Genomic DNA, 6,000 nt, shown 5'->3' on the forward strand with positions numbered 1-6,000 from the left:
CGGAGTATCCTTGTTTTAAATGAAAACTCTTTCCTCGTTTCTCTCTTCATTAAGCGTCTGCCGCCTTCCCATGTTTAGCGCCACGTGCCCTTCAACACAAAAGGTTAATTGCACGTTATTAAGAATTACGAACAAACTTTAGATGCTTTACCCTAAGCGCACATTTAAAAGATAACGACCGTCAATTTCCTGAACCTAATTAATTTCCAACGTAGCAAAATTAATTACATTTCACAATGACAAAAGACAAAGTGTTGACCGTGAGCCACGCGCAGAATCATTCGGACAGAATCTTGTAAATAGTCAAGAGCGCCATGTGAGTAATTGGCTCGACACAAAGGAAGCCGAAAGGATCCCGAAGGAAGTTGATGGAATCACTTCGGTGTATTACAGCAGCATTAGCCCGGCAGAAAATTATCGGTATAATTAATTAGTTGCCTTGCTGACCGCTTATTAGAAGCTTGACAGGGAAAACAAGAGCGCATGAATGCTGATGAAGGATTAGAATAATTGCTGCTTTTATATGAGCCCTTTTTATATGTCTAGGAGAAAATACGCTGTTGTCTTTCTCTTATGTTTCTGAAGACAATCTTCTGTGAAGTACTGTACTTTCACCTCTTCGAGAGATGAACGAGAGGAACCTTTGAACCACTTCACACGGCCGAAACACTGGATGCATGTGTAAGAAGCGAAAAACCCTTCCATGACATTCAATTAAATGACAACCGTGAGAAAGAATAGCAGACTGGCTTCTTGTGTAACAGCTATAAGATATGCTGTCATAAACAATGTGTATAAGCATTAAGTGGATCGTTTGACAATTCTGTGATTACATGCTACACAGCTAATTATTATGTGGTCGCCGTGATTTTGCCAAGTAAGACATGATCCTGGATCGACCTTACTGTCCAAAACTATAGACTTATCCCAATCCCTACACCTAAACATAACCCTATCCAAAATGTATTCCTAAAATCAGTGGGAAATAATAGCTGATCAACAAGGCTGTAGAAGCGTCTACCTGTAATCATAAGACTAAATATATATATACACACAACTATATTCAACAATTCTTCTCCTCCTGTCTTCTGCCATTATTGGGAGTACCGTGACACAAGCTCGAGCTTTCCGCTTGTAAACAATGCACAGCGTCTTGGTATTCTCGATAATCCCATTTGGTTTCATAAACCATGGATATAATTCACGATTTATTTCAACCTCACTCAGACAGATTATATTGTGGATAACTAAGGGAGTCATGAGGGACTGGTGTAATTTTTCTTCCCTGGTAACTAATTAGCTACTTGCTAGTATAGTTCCTTCAAGTAGGGGGTGCCTTAGAACTATTTATCGTCCTCAGTACGGCTTCATCTAAGGCCTTAGGGAGGGACTGAACAAAGGCCACAGGGTCTTTGGTCTCGGTTGGAAAATTTGTCGCTCTGTCAATCAGAGAAAGTCGATTGATTCTCCTCAGAAGCGGCCAAGGATGACCTTGAAACAAATGTAGGAGGCATGGCATCAGGAAATCATTCGAGTAGGATCCAGTGAGCTGTTTGCTCGTGACTTCATTTCAACTTTTGTCTTTTTCTCTAATAGGTTGGCTAATTTTTTTGTGTCTGGACTGGGTCTTTGACTGTGATCGTACAGGCCCCTAAAAAGTAAGCAGGGCCTTTTGAGGAGAAAACACATGCCACATCCAAAACTGTACTTGTAAGGATAGATAAGTGTACACATACACATAGCATGAAGATCGTGTTTACGTGTGAGTCAAGTTTATAGGTTTAATTTGTTAAATTGTTATGCTTCACCCACATGCTATTTTGCATTTCGTCTGTGACTGAGGACGGCTCTTATTAAGATGTTCAACTGCAGCAAGCCAGCCGAAGTGCCACCTAACATCAGCAGATCTGTAGCATTAGCCTGATATATACCTTCACACAGGCTTATCGCAATGTTAGTCGTAGTCGGTCACTTACTACCCAACAAGCTAAAAAATATGTTAGGCAACCTTAAAAGCATTCATTGAAAAATACATTGGATGTCATCATTTTTGTCATTACTAATGTAAGTAAATACAGTATCATCTGTATTAAAGGAACACGTCACTTAAAAAAGCTCCTGCAGCAGGTGCAAGGATATAATGCTGGGGACTATTTTCAGGCGCTGCGTAATATTGTTACGCCTGCTGCACTCATGGCACGACAGCAGCAGTTCCCTGATTATTACACCTGAATAAGGGTGTAGTTGGGTCTATAAAATCCCAGCCTTGTGAAAAGTGATGTGGGAGACGTTCTCGAAACATCGAAGACATTCAACAGGTGGCCAGTGAGCTTTCTCCTGGTTAGGGTATATAAGTCGAGGGGTCATGGGTCATGGAGTGAGCCCGCCCCTTTCCCTTCAGACTTCCGAGGTCGCTTTTTCGTTTAGCTATAATAAAATATTAACATAATGTCGTTGTTGTACGCTTATATATTTCCACGAGTACTGCATCATCGGATCACTGGGTAGGTAAATTGTTTTAAAAGTCAATAACTTTGTATGTTTTATCAAACTGTAGCTGTCATTGTTTCTGTGCGAGAATAGGTTGAGAGGGAGCTTTGTCTGAGCCTCGCTGCTGCTTCAGAGCCTAATCACGACCACGTCTAGTGTTTGAGTGGGCTTGATGTTTGTTTGTTTGGTTTGTTTGTTTGGTTTTCTTGATTTAGCATGATGTTGGAGTGGTTTGGTCTCATGCTGCCGCTGTAACCACACGATCAACCAGAACTTGATATATCTGAAAGATGATTCTATTTTTTCGTTGTTGTTTTTGTTGTTATTTGGCTTGGTTAATAAGTTATTTTTTAACTATTTTTTTTATTCTTTCATCTTTGATTTATTGCACTTGTATTTGCTGGCTGGAGGTTTTAATTAAATATTGTCTAGTAGTTGTAATAATTTTTTTTTGTACAGAAGTTCACGCCTCTCGCATTTTCCTGTGAAAGGTAATTGTGAACACAATTTTTTTCCCCAGTATTTTGGCATGGCAAAAGTTAAGTTTATAAATAAATATTAAATAGGAACAACACTGAAACTAACGTGGTACGTATAAACGGTGTTGCACAAAAAGTGCACAGATGTATGTATTTTTATGAGACCAGGTTGGTATTTTTAGGATTTTTAGGATGTTTGACATCTTTGTTGACCAACAACATTGCGATTAACCAATCAGATTTGAAAAAGCAGATTATAGTTTTTGTGAAGTTCAGGCGTACAATCAGTGTTTGTTGTCATTCATCCATCATTTCCTCTGATTTTAGGCGTTACTCATGGGTACCAGGATGTGCTGTGGGGACAGTAAAGTATGAAGACACTTCCTAACTCACAGTGTGAGCTAGAAAAAAGGTGATATGATCGCATGTCATATGGTGATTGAAAACATGAACTGGAGTTTTATTCGTACCTTTTTGGCCCACTATAAAGTTAAGGATAAATATGACAGTGCAGTCCGCATTCACTTTGTCCATTCAGTAACACTGACACTGCAAATAAGCAATGAAACATTGACCTGCAGTTTAAAGTGATCGTTCACAAAAAGTAAGCAGTTTTTCAACTACTATGGATGTACATGGGAACCAGCAACGGAAGAAAAGAAAACTTGAAAACCTGAGCACTAGAAAATGAATGTACATACTGTAAATGCACGATTTTTCAAAAGTGAAAAGAGATAAAAACGACCTCAGACAGACGTTCAGAGCGTACAGACAGGAATTTTGGATCTGTTCGAATATGAGACGATTATTTTCAGAAGCATAAATAATGGAAGAAAATTGGTTGGAATTGTTCGCTATGATCAATTTCACTGCGGTTAGCGTGTGTCTGTTTCTAGGGACTGGAGCTTTCGTGCGCTCTCAGGGTCTGCAGGGGATTCATCAGACCCTCATGAGAGAACATCTCAGTGCACCGCTGCCTTAATGCACGCCGATAAAGCCTGCAGGCAAAATCCAGACTGTGAAGGTGACTCATAAGTGAGCTAGTGTAACTCCAGTCAGCTGACCGAAAAGGAGCGGGAGGAGGGACCTTCCTTTCTGTATTCTGAGAAACGGCTGAGGATTATCAGCTGTATATGTTTTGATCTCCAAGGAAATCATGTTTGTCCTTTGTAGAGGACATGTGTTCGATGTGCATGCTACAAATGTAAAAATTTTACACAATAGTTTTGCCCACAAGCATCCTTGGTTTTAAAAAAGGCTGACATCACAATTAAGCAAACAGCGTCGAAAAAAAGAAACAGAAGGTCTGTTGTTGTTTAATTGTTGTGTACTGTGTAGTTTTGTTTGTTTATTAAGAAAATTCTTTGCCTAGAGCTTCGACATTTTGTCATAAAAAAACCTTTGATGTCAACAGCCACGAACCATGACAGAGAGGTTTATTATTTCAAAGTAGATTATGAAAGCCAGTGTTACTTTCATAACACCTAGGCCTGATCATTTTATGGCAGGGATGTAATAATTGTAACAGTGAATAAAAAAAGCCAACGTTACATCAGGTTTATCTTATCATTAGCATTCATAAACGTGACATGAAATACGCATGCGTTTATAACTGTTACATAAAGAGAAAAATCGAGGATTTGTCGTAATAAAACTATTTATTAGAAAAATAATAACTTTTTACTCTTGACTTGAGTTAACAGTGACACTTATACAGACATGGCATGAGTGCTGTTGCGCATTCATTTTGATATTTTTCTCTTGAGCATCAAATTATGAACACCGTTTTTTGGTTTGTATTTTGTACAGATGATCCGTGAATGGAAAAACATTTTGCTCGCAGAGCCTTGCGTTTCTTAATCCAGAGAACGCAACTGCTTTACCGCTGTTGTGCCTTCAGCTAGACATTTAATTCATGAAACGTAGTTGCGCTGACGAAAACGTCTGTTAAATGTTGAAGATAAAAGTGCAAAAGGCGCTTCTCTGAAGCTCAAACATGGCAGAGTTAAAAGCACTGTCAGTGAATCTCACAAAAGCTGTCAGACACTTTCGTCCAAAAAAGACTGTAAGGTAGACTGCGTTTTAAAAAGCCTAATAAAATAAAAATACACTTAAGTTAAAAAGAGTTCACTTCCATGTTTCCCAACACACTTAAGTACTTTTTAAAAAGGCAAGCATTTAATTGATGAATCAATTTGCAATTAAATTTAAAATCCTTATGTTCATGAAGATTCACCTTTTTTGTGCTTAAAAGAAGTGTGCTTATGTAGTGAGATTTAAACATTTAAAGGTAATATTTTACATGTACTAAACTGCAACTTTGCCATTATAAATGCGTAACTACAAATATATTTAAATATATGATACAGATGCTTTTAATTGAACTTACGTTAAGGTACATTTTAGTTTAACACGCATGCTTGTCAGTACATAACTTTCACAATATTTCAAAGATAACAGAAGATGAAAATGCATATAAAGATGTGCAAGTCCCATAAGCATTCAAAGAAATTATAGCCATAATTAGCCATTATAATATGCATTATTATATATAATTATATATAATAGTACTTGTAATACTAGATTTTTTCAAAGTGTCAGCAATCATTACATTTTTTTGTATTATTATTTCTGTACTATTTTTAAAGCATACTGTACTTCTTCATCTCAAAGGAAAAGCTTAATTTGCTTGAAAGTAAAAAAAATCTAAATGCACGCCGCAACAAGCACACAACATTATCACATCACATCAAACTCTCGTTCTTCAGACGTCCTGAAGATCTACTAACGCTTTGGAACGAATCCCTTTTGAAAGCAGAATGCCGTTGTTTCCCATCCGATGTAAATCAACGGGTTGTGTTAAAGCAGGCATTGATGAGGAAACCACAGACAGTTACTAAATAACACCAACAAGTTCTCACAGCCAGAGGTAAGATCCAGTGATTACAGCATTTCTCCCTTCTCTGTGTATTCATTTCATAAAACAAACGCAGCATATTATACCAGCCTCATAGGCCTAGTCTAGACTTTT

Source organism: Puntigrus tetrazona, chromosome 19, assembly GCF_018831695.1.
Source record: "Puntigrus tetrazona isolate hp1 chromosome 19, ASM1883169v1, whole genome shotgun sequence".
NCBI classification, from domain to species: domain Eukaryota; kingdom Metazoa; phylum Chordata; class Actinopteri; order Cypriniformes; family Cyprinidae; genus Puntigrus; species Puntigrus tetrazona.